This window comes from Nycticebus coucang, chromosome 22 (genome assembly GCF_027406575.1).
Source record: "Nycticebus coucang isolate mNycCou1 chromosome 22, mNycCou1.pri, whole genome shotgun sequence".
In the NCBI taxonomy this organism is placed as follows: Eukaryota; Metazoa; Chordata; class Mammalia; order Primates; family Lorisidae; genus Nycticebus; species Nycticebus coucang.
In genome coordinates, this window is record NC_069801.1 from 40,747,834 (window position 1) to 40,771,734 (window position 23,901).

The 23,901-nt window shown below is 49.0% G+C and overlaps 1 protein-coding gene and 1 pseudogene across 2 annotated transcripts in view; both read left to right on the plus strand.

Annotated features, from left to right (window-relative positions):
- RNF220 (ring finger protein 220) overlaps positions 1-23,901 on the plus strand; it is a 264,249-nt gene that overhangs the window by 189,818 nt on the left and 50,530 nt on the right. The gene's annotated exons all lie outside the window — the stretch shown is intronic.
- LOC128575442 (coiled-coil domain-containing protein 115-like) lies at positions 3,840-4,382 on the plus strand (annotated as a pseudogene).

Sequence of the window (23,901 nt, forward strand, 5' to 3'; positions counted from 1 at the left end):
TTAACGTGTTTTAAGATGTGGGCATCTCACTCCAAATTGTGTCTGACACAGGACTTAGTATGCAGTCTAATTTCTCAATAAAGATTTATTGAATTTCTCAATGGATGGATAAATGGTGGGAGCCATAGACATGTAGACAACACATTATGATTTAAGACAGAATGAAATGATAATTTTGGGTGCTAACCTTTATTGAGGACTAACTCCATACAAAACCCAGTGCTAATTTCCTTACGTTGTCTCACATCATTCTCGCAGCTATGCCAGGAGGCAGACAGTATAACATCTCTTAAAGATGAGAATTCAGAGGCTCAGAGAGGGTAAGTGACTTTCCAGGGTCCTGAAGGTCTGGAGGCCCCAGCACCAGCAGTCCTCTGTCCTAGCCAGGGGGTTACAGGAAGTGTCCTTTGGCCCTTGGATTGTCCCTCTTTTGGTCCACTCAATTCAGAACCCAGACAATTGGCCATGAATCCACCACTTAAAGCTTCTTCCTTCACAAAGGAGGGCCAGGCCATGCTAGTCCAACCCTAGCAGCCCAGAGCGATTCATTCCTCTTTTATAGCCCTTGTCAAATTCCAAAGCAAGTTGTAAATTCATTAACCTCGTAGGGATTAAGCTGTACAGCTTACTTAGCACCATAAACAAGATCATTGGGATGTTGATTTTCCCCTTTTATTGCTTCACTCAAGGAAAGTCTAGTTGGCCTAAACCCTGGAAATAGAGGTGGGCTCCCCTGGGGTTGTCAGGATGCTGGAGGATCCTACAGGCAGGACTGGGACTTGGGACTCAGATAATGCTAGCCCAAGAATCACTCCCCGTGACTTGTCTTGGGAGAGACATTTCTAATCCAGTCACCCAAGCTCCTCTTTCTGGAGCTGGCACTAGGAATCCTAAGGAAAGGCAGAGGAAAAAAGCTCAAATGCCTTACCCTCCAGGCCACCTGGCTCTCCTGGCAAAGATAGCTTTTTTTTTTCTTCTAGAGGTAGTGTCTTGCTCTGTCACCCAGGCTGGATGGATGGCATGATCATAGTTCATCATAATTCCTAGACTCAAGTGATCCTCCTGTCTCAGCCTCCTGAGTAGCTCCCAGACACATGCCACCACACCCAGCTAATTTTTTAATTTATTGTAGAGACAGGATCTTGCTATATTGCCCAGACTGGTCTTGAACTTCTGGGCTCAGGCAGAGATCCTGCCTCAGCCTCCCAAAGCACTGAGATTATAGGCATGAGCCACCACACTCAGGCAAACATGGTACTGAGTACTGGGATGGTATTTCCCTTCTCCTGGCTACCCCAGCCTCTTGGGGGTTTCCTTCAGCCCAGCTTTTCCCTGGGAAGGCTCTCATTGTCTATTTTCACCCATCTATCTCTCCAATAGATCAGTGTCCCTCATGAATAGAGATTATTTCCTTTCCTAGCACTTGAGGTCCCATTTTCTCCTGTCCTCCCTGAGGTCCATCTCTAGCAGTGATAGTCTGTCATGGAGCTCTAGCTCTCTTCTAGACACTAAAATGAAAATTACCTAACAATCATTACCCAGTCCCTGTGCTCCCTGAAACAACCCAGTCCCTTTCTCTCCTCTCTCCAAGTTCTTGAACAGGTTTTCCACACTTAACACTTCCTCCCATGCATCCTTTAAGCCATGGCAGCTCTAACCAAAGTCCCTACCTTTCTCTTGACCCTGCTTTGACCAAGGTCAGCAACTGCTTTGCACCATCAGATCCAATAGCCCAATAGCTGCATTTTGGTCATTTACTTGTACTTTTTTTTTTTTTTCATTTTTGGCCAGGGCTGGTTTGAACCTGCCACCTCCGGCATATGGGGCCAGCGCCCTACTCCTTGAGCCACAGGTGCTGCTCTGCTTGTACTCTTTTACTCAACAGATATTTAATGGGTTTATAGATGCTTGTGACATAAGAAAAGCTGGTGACAAAAGAAAAACAAAACAAAACTGAGCCCCTGGGAGGTTAAGTATAGCAAAGTGGTCATAAGCATAGTCTCTGCCAACCCACCTGGGTTCATACCTTGGCCCTGCCTTTTGCTAAGCTGTGTGACCTTGGGCAACTTCCTTATCCTCTCTGTTCTGGTTTTCTGATTTCTTAAATGGAATAATCATAACACTGTCAGGAAGACTGTCATGAGGGTGGAGTGTATTATAAAGTAAAGGCTTTCAGTCAGTGTATGGTGCCCAGCAAGTATTCTGGCTAACCCCACACCACTAACAAGCAGCAGAGCCAAGACACAGACCCAAACCTACCTGACTCTAAAACCTTCACTCTGCTGATCTTAGTCTTTTTAAGTTGCTATTAAGGAATATCTGAGGCTGGGTAATTTATAAAGAAAGGAGGTTTGTTTGGCTCATGCTTCTGTGGGCTGCATAAGGAGCATATGGCACCAGCATCTGTTTCTGGTGAGGGCTTCTGGGGGCCTCCACTGGTGGTGGAAGGCAGAGAAGAGCAGGCATCACATGGCGAGAGGAAGGAAGCAAGAAAGAGAGAGAAGGTACCAGGCTCTTTTTAAGAATGAAATCTCGCAGAAACTAATAGAGCAAGATGTCACTCATTACCACGAGGATGGAACTGAGCCAGTCATGAGGGATCTGCCCCCTATGACCAAAACACCTCCTACCAGGCCCTACCTGCAACACTGGAGATCAAATTTCAACATGAGATTTGGAGGGAACAAATCTCCAAACCATGTCAAACAGCATCACACTGCCCACCTGTTCTTCCTGTTTGTATGCTAGTTACCTGGAAAATACTTACTCAATGTATTAATTTAATCAGTAGCTCTTTGTTTCGGGAGTCTAATGACCAGAAAAGAGTTACTGAATAGGTAGAGATTGGGTGGTGAGAAGAAAGCCATTGTGAAGGGAAGATACTCATTTACAATTGCAGTTTGTCTCATTTGAAGCAACAAAAGAGCATCCAAGTAGATTTGTCCTCTGGGCAGTTGACAAGTCAGGATGGAGTCCAGGACAGACATCAGATTGCAGGCGGGCTTGGGAGTCATGCAGAGAGCTGTGCAAAGTTGAAGACTGACAGAGAGGAAGATAAATCCCCCAAGAGCAAAGAGGACAGCAGTGATCCCTGAGACAGAGGAACTGGGCAGAAGAGAGGAGTACAGGTGCCAGGTCATTGGGAGGGGTGTGTTTGACAAGGCAAGAACAGGCCAGTGTGAAAGGCAGAGTAGGAGGACGGAGGAAGAGCCGGATGCTGTAAGGAAGAGGCCACGGCTTCCAGGAGCCCCACGGCACTGCTGAGGGTGGCCCCACAGTGGTGACACCGTCAGGGACAAGCGCTCCATCCCATCAGTGGAGAAGGAGATGAGACAACAGGTGTAGCCCCTTGTTCCAGGAGGCACATTAGAAGACGAGGGAAAATTAGGAAGGAGAGGTTAGGACAGCATTCTCAACCCGTGGGTCGCGACCCCTTTGTAACAATGAAAATACATCCTGCATATCAGATATTTACATTACGATTCATAACAGTAGCAAAATTACAGTTATGAAGTAGCAACAAAAATAATTTTGTGGTTGGGGGTCACCACAACATGAGGAACTGTATTAAAGGGTGGCGGCATTAGGAGAAATTAGGAAGGTTGAGAACCACTGGGTTAGGAAGTAGCGAGGTCCAGGGAAGGGCCGGTCATTTTAAGAGAAAAGTCACACACAGCTAGAAGACAGAGGAGAAGAGACCACACCAGGGGCAAAAATACAAAAGCTGGGGGAATACCCGAGAGTTTGAGGTGCCTGCGGAGGATGGAGGAAACTGGCTCTGGAGGACACTAGGTACTGGATGTGGAGAAAAGACAAAAATTCTGAAAATGGGGGTGTCCATGGCTGCGCTGGATCTGAGTGTGGAGCTGGACTCGCTGCTCCTGCAGCTACTCGGGGACCTGGAGGAGCTAGAGGCTAAGCAGGCGGCGTTGAACGCCCGGGTGGAGGAGGGATGGCTCTCCCTCGCCAGGCTCGCTACGCCATGGGCGCCAAGTCTGTAGGACCCCTGCAGTGTGCTTCCCGTATGGAGCCCCAGGTCTGCGTCCGTGCCAGTGAGGCCCAGGATGGACTCCAGAAGTTCAGGGTGGTGAGAGCTGGTACCCAGACCCCAGAGGAGGTGGGACCCCGTGAGGAAGGTTTGTGCAGGCGCAAGGGCCCCACTAAGACCCCAGAGCAAGAGTCCTCAGAGGGCCCCCAGGACCCTCTGAACTGGTTGGGAATCCTGGTTACTCACAGACTACGGCAGGTCCAAGCTAGCTTCCGGGATGGCCCACAGCTGGCTGCAGACATAGCCAGCCTTCAGAACCGCATCAACCGGGGGGCAAAGCCAGCTCCGGGAGCTCCAGGACAAACTCAAGCAGCCAGAGCCTGGGGCTGTCTGACCTGCACTCACAGAGGCAGAGCAGCGAGCATAGCTGTTCAGGGATATGGCTGCCTCATCAGAGGCCTTGTCCCTTCAAGTCCCCTTGCCCCACCCCACTCTAGCTAATGTCCCTTCTGTGTCCTTGGTCCGCATGTTTTCAACTTTATTAGGTGTGAAGTTTTGAGAGGTGACTGAGCAATGAAACCATTCCTAGGTCTGTGCTCTTACAGGACACACTGATGGGCCAGGTGCCTGTTACTCAGCAAGTCATGGGTCAGCTGTGGTTTCATTTCAGGGTGATGAAGCACTGGACTGACAATGGTGGGAAAGGACAGCCAGTAGTTCAGGTTCACTACTAGATCCCTGACATAGAACTTGCAGGAGGAAAAAAAACATGAATAGCTGACAGACCAGGACAATATGCTTTGAGTCAATAAAAATAAAACACTTGAGTGGATGGGCAGCCCTTGGCAGGGTCTAAGCCAAGAACTAGAAAAAAGATTTGAATTAGATTAAGGGAACTCTCAGATTAAGGGAATTCTTGGAAAAGACCTTCTGACCTTCCAGGTTTTAAGAATCCTGCCTTTATTTTACCAAGCCTCTCTTCATTTGAAGGGCCAGTTGTTTCCTATTGCAAGAACTTGCTTCATTTTTCTACTGGGTTATTGATCTTTTTAGCAATTTCTAGGAGCTCTTTATGTTTGGGAAACTTAGTCCTTTGTTTTTTTGGGTTTTTTTTATACAAATAAATAAGTATATATATATATTTTTTTATTAAATCATAACTGTATACATTGATATGATCATGGGGCATCATACACTCGCTTCATAAACCATTTGACACATTTTTATCACAGTGGTTAACATAGCCTTTCTGGCGTTATCTCAGTTACTGTGCCAAAACATTTACATTCTACATTTACCAAGTTTCGCAAATACCCCTGTAAGATGCACCACAGGTGTGATCCCACCGATCCCCCTCCCTCTACCCACCCACCCCCCTTTCCCACTTCCCCCTATTGTTAAGTTGTAGCTGGGTTATAGCTTTCATGTGAGAGTCCCAAATTAGTTTCATAGTAGGGCTGTGTACATTGGGTACTTTTTCTTCCATTCTTGGGATACTTTACTAAGAAGAATATGTACCAGCTCCAACCATGTAAACATGAAAGAGGTAAAGTCTCCATCTTTCTTTAAGGCTGCATAGTATTCCATGGTATACATATACCACAATTTATTAATCCATTCGTGGATCGATGGGCACTTGGGCTTTTTCCATGACTTAGCTATTATGAATTGGGCTGCAATAAACATTCTGGTACAAATATCTTTGTTATGTTGTGATTTTTGGTCTTCTGGGTATATGCCCAGCAGAAGTATATATTTTTAAATCTCAAAGAATGTTTTAGCTGGGAAAGACCTTTTAACACACATCAGAGCGGACCACTCAAGCCATCTCTTAAACAAAATGGGTGCTAAATGTTGACATGCATCTTATTCCGTTCTCTCACATAACACTTTTTCGGTTTCTTTTTTTTTTTTTTTGGCCGGGGCTGGGCTTGAACCCGCCACCTCCGGCATATGGGACTGGCGCCCTACACGTTGAGCCACAGGCGCCGCCCACTTTTTCAGTTTCTAAGGAGAAGTTCATCCTGGAATTAGCTTTAGAGAAAGGTCCCCTTCTTTGTTAAGTCATTAAAGACCCTATGAGATAATAATTTCCTCTTTTAAAACCGTATCTATGAATACTAGGAATGTCTGTTTAGTGCCTAAGTAATTCCACAAAATCTTCCCTCTGTTTTTAGTAAACTACTTTTTGGGAAAGAGCCATGCAGGTGTGCAAAGCTGGAAAGGTGGAAGATGTTTGTGTGTGTGTGTGTATATCCCAAAGATGAGATATATCCTGAGAAATTTTAGTATAGTACCATGGTGACGAAAACTGCAGGATTGGCTAACAGACCAGCATGGGAAACTTAGTCCTTTGTATATGAGATGTAAGTATTCCTTGTCTTTAACTTTGCTTATGGTGGGGTTTGTTTTTTGTTGTTGTTGTTGTTGTTGTTGTTGTTGTTTTACTTTTTATTGTAAAATAAAATGTTACATCAAACTGCACCAAAAAAAAAAAATTCTGAAACGGGGCGGTGCCTGTGGCTCAAAGGAGTGGGGCGCCATCCCCATGTGCCAGAGGTGGCGGGTTCAAACCCAGCCCTGGCCCAAAACTGCAAAAAAAAAAAAAAAAAATTCTGAAAATGGAAGCAAAATGGAAGGAACAATATGGAGACAAATAGTATTTGAGCCAACTCCTTTTCTGTGGCCTTCTCTGTAACAGAATAGTAACACCAGTGATGCTAACTTAAAGCTCATGGAGTAGCTCCACTTGGGAGGTGCACATAGGAAATGTTCCCCCTCCTGTCTCTACCAACTATACCTTTTCAAATATCTTTCCTTAGATGGGTAGGGGATTCCCTTAACCCCATGGGCAAATCCCCCCTAATTCCCTGTTCCTTCTATTTTTTGTTTGTTTGTTTTTAAGTTCATGCAGTTTGAAATTCCTCTCTCTTATCTGGTTTAAGGCTTAATCCCCCTTCCCTCTATTGCCCTGTGGCAAAGGAGTAAGGAGCAGGGCTGGAACCTTCCTGCCCCCTCTGAACTAGCCTCCAGCTCCTCTGATAGGGCAGAAAGAGAGGGGAAGGGATGGTCTCTCTGGCTCTGCAGGCTGCTGCAGGGTCTGGCTCTCTGGTGGTCTCACTGCCCCCCAGCCAGCAGATGGGGCATCTGCGTTTGGTTCTCTTGTGGGGCACATGCGTTCAAATAACTTACACTGTCTGGGCCTTAGTTTGCTTCCTCTTCTATAAATTAAGTAACACAGGCTTGGACCAACCATACAGGAGCAGTGCTAAGGATTAGACAAAGGCTCGTAAAGCACCGTGCACCATACTTGCTCCCCAGTGGAACTACCATTACCAGACGAGGAGCCCCAATCAGGGTGCACCATGCACCCTTACATTGTGCCTGTTAGGTGAGATCACAAAGGTGTAGTTGGTAGAGACAGAAGGGGGAGCATTTCCTATGTGCACCTCCCAAGTGGAGCATGATATCTCCTGGGCATGAATGTGCATTTGTGCTGCTGTCAAGATGTGAGTGTGTGTACATGTGTGTGCAAGAGAGAGTTATGTGTGAGCTGGGGATGGGGCACCCTGTGAGTCAGCTATTGTGTGTGTCATTGCCTACAGCTGACCCCTGGGCTGTAAATCCTGCGCTATGTCCGCTAGAGTGAACACTTTATAGCCCAAGGTCAGGCCCATGAATCATAAGTGGGGCTGGCAGGAAGCAATCAGGCTGAGCAGGGTGGGGTTGGGCTGGAGGAGGGCCTAGTATTCGGACCACTTGGACCAGAGCCCTGGGCACATCCTGCTCTCCTGATCTCTCTGGGCCGTTCTCAGCTTCCCTGGAGGCTCCGCTGGGGGGTGAGGGGGGGCTTCCCTACTTGACAGCAGAGCTAGAGCTCCTGGGACTGCTGCTCTCTCAGAGAGGCCCTGCCCTCTCCTGTACCCCAGGCACTGGCACAGGCAGTAGGCCTTTCCCTTGCAGGATGCCGAGTCCTCAGCCCAGAGCTCTCAGCCTGGTGGATGTGGAGCAGCCGCCCTCTGAGCCAGATGCTTTTATTTCTTCTTTGCCTTTCCAATCTGTCTTGGGGAAAGTGGCCCCAATAAGGCAGCCCTTTCACTCTGAAACCTTTTTATGACTCTAGCCATAATTAACTCGAGTAATAAAATTTTTCAAATCTAAATAGATATAATTAACATTTAATGCCCCTGGTTGGTGCTGGTGGCTGGGCCCATTAAGAGCACAGTATTGATTGAGAAGGTGAGCCAGCTGGGCGTGCTGCTGGGCCTAGGGGCAGAGGTGGCTGGAGCCTAGGGCTGCCTATGAGCAGGGCTCCAACCCAAGTGTGGGGAGGGTGGCAGGTAGCCAATCCCCACCCCTACCTGGGGGATCTGGGCACCACTACCTAGGCTTGGGCAGACATCCTCCTGCTATCACTCTCTGATGCCTCTCCCACCTTCAGACTCTGTGATCCCAGGCTCCTCTTACCACCAAGCACTTCTACAGCCACCCTCACACCGCCTTTCTGGGGCCTGAGGTCTGGCTCCCTCCTAGAATGTACCCAGGCTTCCCAGGACAAGGCTGTGTCTTCAGGGCATGCCGCCTCCCCTATTTCTCCTTTCTGATTAGCCCAGCTCCACTGTGTGCTTCAGGTTGAACTCTGCACCCAGGTGGTCAGATGAGAAGACTCATCTGTCTTCCAGACGTGACTTACACCTCTCACCAAACTTCTCTTCTCCCAGGAAGCTGTGGAGTGCAGGGAGCATTCATTTTAATCCCAGCCCCTCCATTTCCCTGCTACAAGACATTAGGAAAGTCACCAATATCCTTATCTGGATAACAAGAATATCTGCCTCCTAAAGGAGGGGTAATACTAGTCTTTTTTTAAAAAATTAGATTAATATGGGGTTGCAGATGATTAGGTTACATTGTTTGTGTTTGTTAGGTAGAGTCCAAGTCATAGTTGTGCCTCTCACCCAGGAGGTGCACCATGTACCCTTACCTCGTGCCTGTTAGGCGAGATCACAATCCCCTCTCCTGCGCCCCTCCCCCACTTGAGTTTAACTGTGTTTTTCTCTTGTGTGGGCATGTAGTTGTTCATCTACTGGTTTCATATTAGTACTGAGTACATTGGATACTTGCTTATCCACTCTTGTGATACTTTACTAAGTAGAATGTTCTCCAACTCTATCCAGGTTAAGATGTAAAGTCTCCATCTTTTTTTTTTTTTAAAGTCTTACTTTCTCCTCCTTGATAGAGTGTTGTGGCATCATAGCTCACAGCAGCCTCAAATTCTTGGGCTCAAGTGATCCTCTTGCCTCAGCCTCCTGAGTAGCTGGGACTACAGACACCTGCCACAACACCCAGCTATTTTTTAGAGACAGGGTCTCGCTCTTGCTCAGACTGGTCTCAAACTCCTGAGCTCAGGCGATCCCCCTGCCTTGTCTCCATCTTTTTTTAAGGTTAAAGGGTAATATTAGTCTTTACCTTACCTGTGCTTCACAAGAGTCTCAGGTCATAGGAGTTACTGTCTCCATTTTATGTGTGAGAAACAGGTTTAAGAAAAGAAAAACCTTCATCCTGTGTCTTATATTTCTCTGTCTCTTCTAATAGTCAAATTCAACATATGTTTATAAACAGTTCCCATACTGGGAACTACAACAATCAAGATGGTTCTAAGATGAAGCCCCTGCACTCAGGGCACTCCTGGTCTGGAGGGTGCCATGGGACAAATGGGTGAAGGTCACGTGTCTGCAAAGGCAGATGTGAGGATGGAGGCGTTTTCAGGGACAGACTGGGCACACTGGGGCTACTGTATAGGACTTTATGGCGTGGGGTTCTGGCCCTGTGTGGTCCTCAGAGAATGCATTTTCTGTGATAAGCCCTGAGCTAGGGAGTGCCAGGATTCATGGGTGTGACTTGTGACAGCCCAGCTCATCCACTGACAGAAAAGCCAGCCTCCCAGGCAGTCACCCACAAGAGGGCCTTTGGTGTGGTGCACAGCTCAGATGGGGCCCACCCCCAGGGGCTGCATTCCTCCCTCTGTCCATCTTTGCTTTCACTGCATCCCCCTGCTCCCAAACTTATAGTCCTCTGCTCTCCACAAAACTCAGCATACCCTGTCCTTCTAGGGGCTTTCTCTTAGTGCCACCTTCTCAGGCTTTGAGAGCCCCAGTCTTCCTCAGAGCCCTCACAGCCAACAGTGGCCTTCCTTTCGAGCCCTGAATACTTTCCACATTAGGCCAGATCTTGCATTAAACTTAAATTTGGAGACCAGGCCTGGTTGGCTAACACCTGCCATCCTAGCAATCTGGAAGGCTGAGGCTGGTGCGTTGCTTGATCTCAGGAGTTCAAGACCAGCCTGAGCAAGAGTGAGACACACACACACCCCCATCTCTACTAAAATTAGAAAAACTAGCCAGGCATTGTGGCAGGTGCCTATAGTCCCAGTTACTAGGGAAGCTGAGGCAAGAGGACAACTTGAGTCCAAGAGTTTAAGGTTGCTGTAAGCTATGATGACACCACAGCACTCTACTCAGCATGACAGAGTAAGACTCTGTCTCAAAAAACACCAAAAAACTTAAACATGAGGGAGTCCTGCTTTGTCCACCGCTCCCCTGCCCAGGGCTGTGCTCAGGGCCATCTCTGTTCTTTGAGCCCAGCCCAATGCCCCGATGCTGCTACCAGCACTGATGAATAGGAAGGCAGGGAGCGGGGGTTCGTTGACCCTCCACTCATCACTCACCTGACTCCAGCCACCATGCCAGGCCCTGTTGAAGAAATAGGTGAGTAAAAGTGTGATTACAATTAGGTAAGACTTGGGGGCTTGAGGGCACACAGTGCAGCCAGAAGGTTCTGATACTACATCCTGGAAGAGTTACCCTTGAAGCTGAACTCCGGAAGAAAGTTTTCTGGGCAGAGGGGACAACGTGTTAAAGACTCATTTGAGAAACTGAAAGAATTTAGTGGGACCAGGGCTGAGGTGAGCAGGGCATGAGGCGGTGAGTGAGGAGGCTGCACACAGCGCCTGGCCCTGCTCTGCTGAGGAACATAGGCCCCTTCACATCTCAGATTCATTGCGGGTGGCAGGGGGACTTCAGGCATGTCACTGGACTCTCTGAGTGCCGATTCCTCCTCAGTGAAATGGGGATAACATTCCCAGCAACATCCATCACATGTAAGGATCAAACTGCTTCCCACTCGGCCAGTACCTGCTTATTGGGGTGTGGTCTAGGCCTGGCCAGGGCCTGGCCTTCTGCAAGGACCATTCTAGTCACAAATCTCCATTCCCTGTCTAATTATTGAGGAGGCTCAAGAACACCATCTCTAAGTCCTCCCAGCTTTGAACACCTGCAGAGAGAAGGCCCAGGGGAGGCCCTGCCGACCTTATAGCCTTGTCCCCATCGCTCCTCTGTCCTCCTCCCCTTCCAGCCACACCGGCTCCTCTGGGCTGCCCCTGGGCCTTTGCCTTAATTATTGCTCCCCTTTTCCTTCTCTTGCCTTCTGACACTCCAGGCTTCCCTCCTCTCGCAGTGGTATCTTGTGTGCCCCGCTTTCCCCATCCTGCCAGCTTCTGAGCCTGGGCCTCACTCCTCACTCCACACCCACAGAGGACTGGCCTGCCAACTTCCAGAGTGTTCCAGGACTAAGTATGGGACAGGTCCTGATAGAATTGAAAGGGAAAAGAGAGGAAGGAAAGGACAGGCAGACCAACGTGGAGAGGGGCTGAGAGTGGAGGGAAGATTCTCCCTTGAGCAGACCTCAGAGCACTTCACCCAGATTCCCTCCTGTAGACCTACTCTGTGCCCAGAGCCAAGAACTAGGAGAGCAAGGGAGCTTGGACTGGTACCATTCAGCTAGAGGAAGCTGGTGGTGGCAGGGCTGAGAGGTAACAGGCTGCGCCTGGCCGGGCCTCCTAGCTGCCCCTCTGTCCCAGGCCCTCTTTGCACACAACCTCTAGCCCAACCCCCCACGCAGCTGCCTTCCTTATGACACAGGCCTGTGTTGTCCTGTTGACCACTGGCCACTGTGCCTGAGGAAGGGCCAGTACTTTGTGGGAGGACAAACTTGAAAGCCTGTAGACAAAGTCTCCCCCAGGCTTCTGGGTTGTCAGCCTGTCCCCCTCCACTCCCAGGCCATAGCAGCTCCATGGGGCACCCAGTCTGTGTGTTTCCAGTGATGCACACTCATCTCATTCATTTGTAAAAGCCATGGGGAGGTAAGCATTATCACCCTCAGTCCCCAGGCAAGGAAGAGAAGACTCCATGGGTTATGGTATACAGCTAGTGACACAGCGATTGGTTTCAAGATCGGGTCTGGCTCGGCGCTTGTAGCTCAAGCAGCTAAGGAGCTGGCCACATACACCAGAGCTGGCAGGTTCGAATCCAGTCTGGGCCTGCCAAACAACGATGATGACTACAACCAAAAAATAGCCGGGCATTGTGGTGGGTCCCTGTAGTCCCAGGTACTTGAGGCTGAGGCAAGAAAATCGCTTGAGCCCAGGAGTTGGAGGTTAATGTGAGCAGTGAGGCCACAGCACTTTACCCAGTGACAGCTTGAGGCTCTGCCCACACCCCCCAAAAAGATCGGGTCTACCTGACTCCCAAACCCGTGTTCCCCATCCAGGGCTCCTCATCTAACCACTATTCCCTACTTCAGCCCAGCCCCAACGTTCTGCCTATGACTGAGCCACCAGGACAGGATGAGAGAAATGGAAGTAGAGGGGATGCCATATGGAAATAAGAGGGTGCAGCTTGAGGGGAGAGGAAGATTTTAGGGGGGATTGGACCCAGAGCTGCCATGGTGTCTCTGGTGCACATCCTCTCTTTTCATGTGCTCTCTGTCCCTCTCTCTTTCTGCTGTGGAAGCCCAATTGTCAGGGACAGAACAAATCCAGGAGCAGGGTACACCCTACATCCTCTCCCAGCACACACTGGAGCCTAGGTCAGCCCATGGGAACCCATCCATTTCCCCAGTGAGGCTGTCTTCCCTCTTCCCTCCCATACCCTAGACCTGCAGAGGACAGGGAAAGATTAGACCCACCATCTGCCTGGTCAGCCTTTCCTTCCTGACAAAGATTACTTTGGCCAGATGTTTGCAGTGTAGTAGACAGAATACAACTCCAGACTATAGTGGCCCAAAAGTTGTATTTTTTTTTTTTTTGCCATTTTTGGCTAGGGCTGGGTTTGAACTTGCCACCTCCAGCATATGGGGCCAGCGCCCTACTCCTTTGAGCCACAGGCACCTCCAGAGCCCAAAAGTTTTATTCTTAAGCTTATTAGCAACATAGTTTTGGACAATGATTTTTCCTTTTCCCTATCTAAGGTGGTAAATATCTCAAGATATTATTGATAATAACAATAACAGTAAACACAACATAAAGGGCTTATATGTACCAGGCACTCACTGTTCAAATGACTTTATATATAGCCCTGTAAGTAGGTACTTTTATTCTTTCCATTTTACAGATGAGTAAAGTGAAGCCCAGAGAAGTAAGTAGCTTTTTCGAGGTATTAAAAACATCTTTTTATTTAAACAGCTGCTGAGAAAGCAATTTGCAAAACTGTAGAGAAACTTTGTAAATGTGGAGATGCTTTACCTATATAAATGCAGAGATAGATTTTTTCAAGTAGAGGTGTTTGCAGATGGGAAGGGAGGTGAGTGCTTTTTAAAGGCAATAGTGTGTTGGTACACGCAGGAGTATTTTTAATTACACAGTGCCTTACAGTGTAAGACATGGTTCTTCCCTAATTGGACCCGTCTTCTACACTCCACACTTAAGGAGTGGGTCACAGTGTGCAGCCCTCCAGAGCAAAGCCAAATGGCTATTTAAAATTTCATTCCTACTTAAAAATCACAAAATGTCAGACTTGGAAGAAGTAAACTCTTATAGTCTGGCTCATATAACCTATCACCCTTATAGGAATCTACTTCTGTGTTATCCAGAAGGGCCTGACAGGGGATAGGAACAGGAAGGAGGAAGGCCCCTCAGAAACTGATTTGGAAAGAAAAGCACTGGAGGGCACTTTGTCTGCCTGTCCTTCTCTCCCAGATACAGGAATTCTTCCTTGTCCCCTGCAGTCAGGGCAGGGCTAGTGGACATCCCCCCTCCCTGCCTTCCCCACATCCCAGGGTCTGAGCAATGTGGGGTAAGGCAAGGAAGGGCAAGACTCCTCCTCTCCCCAACAGAAAGTGCCTCCCAAGTGGAGTCTGGGAAATGCAGGTTCTCAACCAGAGGCCACAGGGCTTCTCCTCTGCCTGAGTGAGTCCTAAAAGAGCTTGATCCAGGTTCCAGCTCTGGCTGCCCCACTGTGCTGACTCAGGCCGAGGACCAGGAAGGCCATCAGAGAGGTTCGGGGCCTCTCAGTCTTAAGACAGGACTGAAACAATGGCTAGCCCATTGGGAACTGGGGCTAATTTGGAGAATTAGGACTGGATTTGGATTTAGATTTAAGGTTAAGATTTGGGCTAGGAAGTAGGGCTGGGTTGCCTCAGAGGACTGGGGTTAGGTTTGGGTTTAGAGTGTCTCTAAACTGTTCTCTTCATGTTGGTCTAGTTAAGCCCAACTCCAAAAAAGAGGGAATCTCTCATAGTTAACTCTGATCTCTGATTTTTGAGTTTTATTTAAAAACATAGAAGTGAAGGTGAGGACTGGCACTGGAAGAGAGCAGAGCCAGTGCCCCTCACCAGGGAGCTTAGGACCCTGCTATTCAAAGGGCAGTCCATAGACCAGCAGCATCAGTGTCCCCTTGAAGCTGTTAGAAATGCACGATCTTGGGACCCACTCTAGAGCTACGAACCAAAATCTTCATTTTAAATGAACCTCGAGTGTTCCATGTATACTTCAGGTGTGACAAGCCCTGGTGAAGGCTTTCCTCACACGAAGGCTGGAGGTAGGGCCGGGAGGCAAAGGGACACCCAGCACCTCTGTCTGCTCCAGGGCCCCTGCCTAACACCCTCCCAGTGCTGGAGCCACAGCGACACCTGCTGGCCATGGGCCCCTAGGCCACTGCCCTCCAGGACGCCTGGGCCCTATGGTCCAGCCCTGCCTGGCCTGCAGGTGCATCCTGAAGCAGGCATTCCTGAGCTCTGGGGATCTGTCACCCCCAGCCAGGCTGGAGCAGACCCAGGATGGGCCAGGGCTCAGTGCAGGGCAGGGTTATGTATCGTATGGGCTCTGGGACCCAGTGTGAAGAAGGCAGGAGGAGTGAGCAGGTGTTTCCTCAAGCGCACTTGCTAAGTTCACATCCCTAGCCCTGGTGTTCTCTCCAGACTCAGCAACTCTGAACACGTGTTTGTCTGCCCTCTTGTCGTAAACCCTCACCCAGAATGCACAGGGTGCATCAAGCTGAGGCCCTGTGAGGGGAAAGGGTTTGAACCTATGCCTAACTGACTCTTCCTGGAAGGAGATTTTTAGGAGGGACAACAATTAAAAAGGAAGGAGAGCAGGTAAGGTATTTCTGGGATCTTTCTAGAGTGGCAATTGCTGGAGACTCCCATGACAGGAGTCTAAGTCAAAAGGGGAGGCTGAGGCCAAAGAGCAGAAGGAAGGAAGCCAACTCTTCTTACAAGGCAAGGCTCACTGACTCATCCCAGGTAACCTGGCTCACCCAAGGCTCCCAGGGAAGAGAGGACGGCCTTGTTCTCGGTAACACCAATCCCCCTCCTGTCATTCCCAAAACCCAGTTATTGCTGTATCTCCTGTCGAGCCCACTCTCAACTATGAGAAGGGTTTTGCTGGAGAACTAAATGAATGTGATTGCCCACCAGTGTTTGCCATTAGTGGTGATTAGTTAAAACATCAGAGTCTAAACAGTCAATTGGTTCTAATAATTAATACTATGGTTCAGCTGTGATTGAGAGAGAACGAGAGAGAGAGAGAAAGGGAAACAGGATCGGCAGAAGAGCCCTAGCTCCATAGCTACCAGTTCTTGACCTGTGTTCTCGGTGCCATGTCAGGGCACACCTAGCTCTGAATTCTGTGCTCTTGAAAGACATTTTACAAAAATGACATCATTGAGTCAGCCCAACCACCCTGGTGGGCAAGTGTAATTATTATCTCCAGGTTATAGGGAAGAAAAACAAGGCATAGGATGGTGAGAGTAGATGCTCAGTAATGATTTGATGAATGAATGGGTAAATAAATAGATGAAGAAGCCAGAACTGAAATTCAAGCAGAGGCTAGGCTGACTCTAAAAACTCTGTAGGGGAAAGGAGTGGGGAGGGGAGAATTTTAAAAGACAAAGCAAAAAAAAAAAAACAGAAAACACACTCCCTTTTCTCTCTCTCACCCCTCTGACTCTCATCCAGGCCTCTCCCCGCCACATTCACTCCTCTCTCTCTCTCAACTACACTTTTTGATTTCTCTCTCTCACACACACTTACGTGTACCTCATTCACATACACAGTTCCTCTTCTCGGGGCCTTTGTCCTCAGTGCTGTATTTCCCGTTCTTGGAATATTACTGGCCCATAGCAAGCGCTTATAGTGTTTGGAAATGAAATTAACGCTCACCTGCCTACCTCCTGCACATGTACCATCCTGTCTCCCTTCCACTCCACACCCACACACACAGCTCTCTTTTGCACATAGGCATATACTCCAAGCCTTATTCCAGAACCAGCCCCTTGGCATACCTCTGCTTTCTTTCTAGCCCCCTCCAGAAGTCAGGCTCCAGGGCCCTCCAGCCATGCCTTCTGACTAGGCTTACTCATCAGTGAACTGCCCCCAGATCTAGAATGGCTGAATGGACTTCCCTGCCTGGCCATGAGGAGGGTGCCAAGCCCAGAGCCTTTAGTTATCCCAGAGCAATTCCAGCTACTCCCCACCCCTCCCCAGGTCATCAGCAGCAGCGGGAGCTGCAAATGAGCAGGATGGCTGTGTGTGCATTGCTATTAATCACCCCTCCTGGTCCGCTAACGAGGCTAATGCGGTAAGTGACAATAGCCCATCTTGGTTCCTGATTTAGGGGCTCAGGACGGAAGCTGGGCTCCTGGGAGTGAAGATGTGAATTCTCCACGACACTAAACCTTCAAATAAATCTCCTCCAGTCAGAGAAGCCCAGGGCACTAAATCCCACGCGCCGGTAATTGAAACCCTTAGAGCTTTCTTGGGTAGGGAAATTGCTGAGAGAGAGCTCATGCAGCCCAGGGGTTCCGGGTGGGGTGGTGGGCCAACAGAGAGTCCTGCAGGGGGCTCTGGGATGGGGGGGCTGCTAGGGACCCTCTAGGAGTACATGGCTGGCTGGCCAAGCACTTTGTCTTGGCCTGTATATATGTATGTGGGTGTTTTTAGGCATGGAATTTTACTGTCTGGTTACATTCATGTGGTCACTGCCCACTGTGTCCCACCAGGTCTATGAACACTTGATATTTTGAGGGGGGAAGCAGTTATGGAGCTTCTGTCTTTTAAGAGCTTCTACATTTTGAAACCCTTAGGGCCTCTGACTCTCACTGACCATGAAGCACAGATTCCTTAAGCAAAAGGAGTTTTCAACTTTACCTCCTTTACCTTCCTTCCCTTATTCCCACTTCTCTCAACCCACACTTGCCCTGACAATCTACCCCCATCTCTCATTCTCTTTCCAGACATTCTCCTATAGTCTCTTTAAATCCTCCTCCCAGGCCAGATGCCTATAATCCTAGCACTCTGCAAAGCCAAGCGGGTGGATTGCTTGAGTTCAGGAGTTCTAGACCAGCCTGACCATGTCTTTACTAAAAATAGAAATATTAGGGCGGCGCCTGTGGCTCAGTGAGTAGGGCGCCGGCCCCATATGCCAAGGGTGGCGGGATCAAACCCAGCCCCGGCCAAACTGCAATAAAAAAAAAAAAAATAGCCGGGCGTTGTGGCGGGCACCTGTAATCCCAGCTACTCGGGAGGCTGAGGCAAGAGAATCGCGGAAGCCCAAGAGTTAGAGGTTGCTGTGAGCCGTGTGACGCCACGGCACTCTACCCAAGGGCGGTACAGTGAGACTCTGTCTCTACAAAAAAAAAAAAAAAATAGAAATATTAGCCAGGTGTTGTGGGGATGTATGGGCCTGAGCAAAGAGTAAGAGTCAAGACCTGTAGTCCCAGCTGCTAAGGCTGAGGAAAGAGGATTGCTTGAGTCCAAGAGTCTGAGGTTGCTGTGAGCTACGACACTACAGCACTCTACCCAGGGCAACAGAGTGAGAATTTGTTTAAAAAAAAAAAAGTCCTCCTCCCATTAACTTGGTCACTGAATCATTCACTAACACCCACTCTATGCCAGACACTATGCAGAGGGTCCGAGTGTTCCAGATGAATCAATAAGCCTCCCACCTCAACGAGCTCAGAATCTCCCAAGAAAGGTAGATGCATAAACAAATAATTGTAATATTACATGATATGTGCAATAATAGAGGTATAGACCATAAGGAACATAGCATGAAGAAAGTAACTATTAGGGAAGCCTTCAAAGAGAAAGCATTGTCTGAGTGTAATCTTAAAGAATAAGTAGAAGATACTATGTTGCCAGTGGGGAGATGGATGTCATGGGCATCATTGGCAGTGAGAATACTATGTGAACAGCCAGGACCGTGAGGGTGGAGAAGGGCTTGTATATTTATCCCCTGGCTTTCCAAAGGGCAGGGTCTTAAGTGGCTGAGTAATAGGATCTGATTTGTGTTCCATCCTGTTAACCACAGGGATGGAACTGGATTAGTGGGGAGAAAGACACATTAGGGAGATGTTGAGTAAAGGCTGAAGATGACGGTGCCTAAACTAGGGCAATGGAGAGAAGCAGATGGTTCTGACAGCTCCTCCAGAGGTAAAAACAGCTCAGACATTGATTTACTGGATGTATGGGCCTGAGCAAAGAGTAAGAGTCAAGACTGTCAATTTAGGGAAGTCTGTGGATGGTGATACCACTCACTGAAACAGAAAAAGCAGGAGGAGGGCAGGTCTAGAAGAAAACAAGACCTGCTTCCAAGAAGAGAATCTCCTCCACGTTGCTGAACGTGGCTCAGATGGGCTGTGCAGTCTGAGGGAATGAAACCAGGGTGGCAGCACACATGGGGTGTGCAGAGGGGAAGTGAAGAGTGACGGGGGCGACAGCTCATCTCAGAGGCGGCAGCGTAGAGTGCTTAGGAGCATGCATGGGCTCTGGCATCTCATAGCCTGGGTTGAACGTCCAACACCAACACATACCTCTCTGACCGGTGGATAAGTTAAGAACTTCTCTATGCCTCTGCTTCCTTATTTATAAAGGGAGGCTAAGACAGTACAGTGCTTGGCCCAGAGTGAGCATTTGATGAGTATTACCACTTCCCTTCCTCCACAACTCTTCAACTTCTACTCATCCATCACATCTCAACTTGCATCTCTTCCTCAGGGAAGCCTATCTGGGTTTCTCTAAGCAAGGCAAGTTCTCCATATTATGGGCTTCCACAGCACTGTTGATCTCTCTTTGGCACAACTGCAATTTTATGATTGCTTGTCTAAGTATTTTATTGCATCTTGTTCCCTCACTTGACTGTGAGCTCCATAAGGATATAGATCCCATTGTATCCCTAGACCCTCCTACAGTGCCTAGACATGAAAGACACTCGACAAATACAATTACAACAAAAAAATAGCCAGGCATTGTGGCGGGTGCCTATAGTCCCAGCTACAGGGAGGTTGAGGCAAGAGACTTGCTTAATCCCAAGAGTTTGAGATTGCTATGAGCGGTGATGCCACAGCACTTTACCCAGGGTCACATAGTGAGACTATGTCTCTAAAAAAATGAATAAATCAATAAATCAATAAAACTGCAGTATCTATTGTATTTAACAACCAAAGATCATCAAGGACCTGATTGAGAAGTTTCCTTAGAATGATGGGGATGAAACTCAGTCTGCAAGGAGTGAAGTGGGTACAGATAAGGCATATGGACAGCAGCTAAGAGTGTCTGGGGCATCTTAGGTGAGAAGGGAAGAAGAAGAAGAAAGGGTAGCAGCTCAAGTTACCACACGGAAAGGAAAGAAGTTGGTTGGTGCTGCTATAATATGGGAGAGACTCGGGAGTTTGTATGCTGATGGAGAGAGGTGTGAGGAGGGAAAGCAAGGCAGCAGTGGAGAGAGAACCTGTAGGTTTTCCCAGGGCACAGGGGCAGGAATAAGATTCTAAGCCCAGGAGAAGTAATTAACCTAAAGCAGGAAGACAAATGCTTCTTCCCCTGAAACTGGAGGGAGAAAGGAGGTGAGTGTGGATCTGGAAGTTGAGCAAACTCATGCCTGAGGACTAAATTTCTGAGTGAAGGAGGAAGCAAGGCCACCAAGTGAGAGAGAGAGGGACAGAAGATGGGGTGGAGGCTCAGATAATAAAATAACAGTGAACCATCCCTGTGGGAAAAGGGAGCAGGCGCTGCCCCAGAGCATGTAAGAGGATTGCTTAGTAGTGCTGAGATTGGAAACTGTGAATTTTTATTGGCACATATCTGTGTGGTTTTGTGATTTTCCCCAGCTGTGCTTAGCCACCTGCATGTCTAGACAAAAAGGAGAATAGTTGGGTTGTAGAGAAGGCAAAGGAAGAGGTTGCGTATGTTGGCAAGAGGGTGTTGAAATGATGCACTGTGGGGTCCAGGCCAATGTCCACGGGTCCCTGTGGGCTCAGGAATTGAGAGAAGGCTAGAGGAAGGAGCAGGTGGAATGGGTACAAGGCCTTGAGGCCTTAGGATGGAGGCAGTACTATCACAGAACAATTTAGATTACTGACCAGGTCCTCCAGAAGGAAGTATAGGAAAAAATAATTGACTGAGGAGGTCAAGGGCTGTGGGAGAGAATGGAGAATGGAAGATAACAGTGACAAGGTGGGATGCTACTTGGCCTCAATGATCTGTAGGGTAAAGACACAATGGAGTTGGCTTGGTGCCCGTAGCTCAGTGAGTAGGGCACCAGCCACACACACGGAGGCAGGCGGGTTCGAGCCCAGCCCAGGCCTTCTAAACAACAATGACAACTACAACCAAAAAATAGCTGAGTGTTGTGGTAGGGACCTGTAGTCCCAGCTACTGAGAGGCTGAGGCAAGAGAATCGCTAAAGCCCAAGAGTTAGAGGTCACCGTGAGCTGTGACGCCACAGCACTCTACCAAGGGCAACATCATAAGACTCTGTCTCAAAAAAAAAAAAAAAAAAGACACAATGGAGTTGAGGACACTGATCCCACTTCCTACCTGAGGGGCATGGAGTTTGGAGAATAAATTGACTGCCCCGGAGATGATGCAAGGAAGTGGCATCTCCAGGGGATATGCCAGGTTTCCGGAAAGTCCCAGAGGACATGATGGGAAGGTGGCTGAGAGACATCTACTGGAGCCACCTCCACCTCTCCCCTGGGACTTTCTGCATCTCCAGCCTTTTCCCCCCAACTTGATGTCTGTCCTTCTGCGCCATCGACTCCCCAATCCTGCCCCACACTCATATTCCTCATTCTGTCCACGCATCCATCTCTCCTCTTCCCACACCCATCCTGGGCTCTCCCCTCCCCAGACTCTTCCCCTGTCCTGCCCCACCCCAGCCGGCCTGAGTGAGCAGGAACCCCTGCACCTTCATTTCTCAGGTCACTGCTTGGCTAATGGGCTATTAATTTGCTCAATCGTCCCCTGTGAGGCAAACTCAATTTCTGCCAGCCAGTCGTCCCTCCCTGTCGACAGCATGATTGATTGGAGGAACAGCTGTCACTGCCCGGCTGCCTGCTCCCTGCCTCCTTCCCTTGGACTCCACACCACCCCTCCTCCTCGGGCCAACGCCCTGCACCCACAGAGGCAGCGCACCCCTGCCACCTGCCCAAGGATCTGTCGCCAGCAATGAAAAATGACAGAAATATTTAAGGACAAATAAGGTTTCCCAACGCAATAGAAAATGATTACAGGCAGCTACAGATGGGGCCAATCTGATGCGCAGCAGCAAATCAAATCGAATTTCCTTATCGGCGTATTATTTTAGGCGTTATCTGGCACGTTGATGCAGTTATCAATTCAATTTCAGCCACTGGTCCGCTGTTTTCTGTCTCGCCTTTGCTGGGAAAAGGTAAACATGCTCAGCCCAGCAAATTAATTTCTGGTTCAAGCCAGAGGCTGCAAAGGACTGCTACCCAGGACCCACACACACACCCCTCCACCTTGGCCCTGGGCTACAGCAGGCCAGGCTGGGTGGGCCTGGGGCAGGCCAGAGCTTGCCCAGGGAGCAGAAGCCCCACTAGCTGCCTCCCCCCACATGGCCCCAGCCTCAAGCAGGATTCAGAGCTCCTAGGAGGCTGAGGTGACCGTGTTGGCTCTGCTGCTGCTGCCAGGGAGAGGTGAAGGTCTCCCATTAATTCCCAGCTAAAAATGACAAATTCATCTTGGACGACAATTAAATGAAGTCAGTAATTGATGCTAATTGATCTCCAGATGTGAGGGCTCCCCTCAGCCTTAGCAGCACGTGGCTGTCTGCTCACTCTCCCCATCCCACCCTCCTCTTCCTCTACCTCCTGCTGCTGCTCTCTTAGCCCTTGCTCCCTCCCCAGGGCTCTGGGTCTCTTGACCCTGCCGGTCTGTAGGAGTCAGCTGGCCTGGGATGGCCTAGCCTGCCGTGCCTGGGGCCAGGCAGCTACCCACTGCCCACCCAGCCCTGCAGGCACTTGTAATCAGTGCCCACAGTCCACCCATCAGCCTGGAGAGCAGGTAACACTGCCCTCCTCAGCAGTTCAGGATTTATTGCCCACAGCTGTGGAGGTTTCCACTTCATTTTTATAAGCCCATAGTCAGAGCCAGCAGGGGGTAAAGAGCACTTGAAGTTACTTTACTTTAAACAGTACGGTCTCAGCATTTGGGCTCCATGGCAAGGAAGGCACAGGGTGACAGTAAAGTGTGTGGGTGTGCTGGGGAGAATAACAGGTATGCTCAGTCTACACCTAAATAATGCGTAGATGCTCAGGTGTGTCTGTCTAAATGGGAAAAAATACCCACACTGGGTGAGCACCTGTGTGTGTCCAGATACTTGAAAGGATACGTGAGTGTGTCCATGTGTGGATATTTGCCTGAATCAGGCCCTTTTGTGCAGTTTGTAAGACCTAGTCCCAGGGAACTCTGGGAGGCCCCACCTGCCCCACACACCACTGGTCCAGCCCACCTCAGGGAGCTGTCTGGAATTTATTAGCTAAAAGAGGAGGGGAACTGAGTCATACCTCCACAGGAGGTGAAAGGCTAGTTATGTCTAGAATAGCTAAGGTCAGGGATGTGAAATAGCTGTAACCCCTGAAATCTCACCAGTCTGAATACATGGGCTGGTGCACTTGCCTGGAGGAAGAGTACCTGGGGACCAAGGATTTAGGTTCCATGACCAAGACTCAGTGAGCTTGATTAGGCCTTGACCTGGAACTTTTGGCTCCAGCTCAAGCCCTACTCTGAGCCCCTACCTGTCCACAGGCTGCCATCGCTTGATTGTCCTGTAGATCTGGCTCAATCCAGGTGCCCTCTATTGCTAGAGACAGTAACTAGTGTACATCACCATAAGGGTCAGGGCACCAACCAGACTCTTGGATCTGGAGCTGGCAGAAGGCCATGTGGAATGGGTAATGCCAACCTGGGCTTCTGTAGAGGCAGTGGAGGAAGAAGGGAAGATGGCAAGGGCATGTGGGCATGAATGTGTCACATCTGTGTATCGTCACATGTAAGGAACCCGATGCTGGGTGAGGGGGCCAGACATGCCTATGGAAAGAAGAAAATCAGGTAAAGAAGAGCACAGATAGAAGGATAGGTGACCAAACTAGACCAGGGTCAGGGTAGGGTCAGAGAATCAGAGAAAAACCCCATGGTGTCTCCCAGCTGATGTCTGCATCTTTGGGGATTTAGAAAGATTCATGATCATGTGTTCATTAATTCAAAGTATTGATTTCTACTATTACTATGACTATTGTCTTACTTTGTCTTACTCTCCTAGATGCAAGGCCTATAGAGGT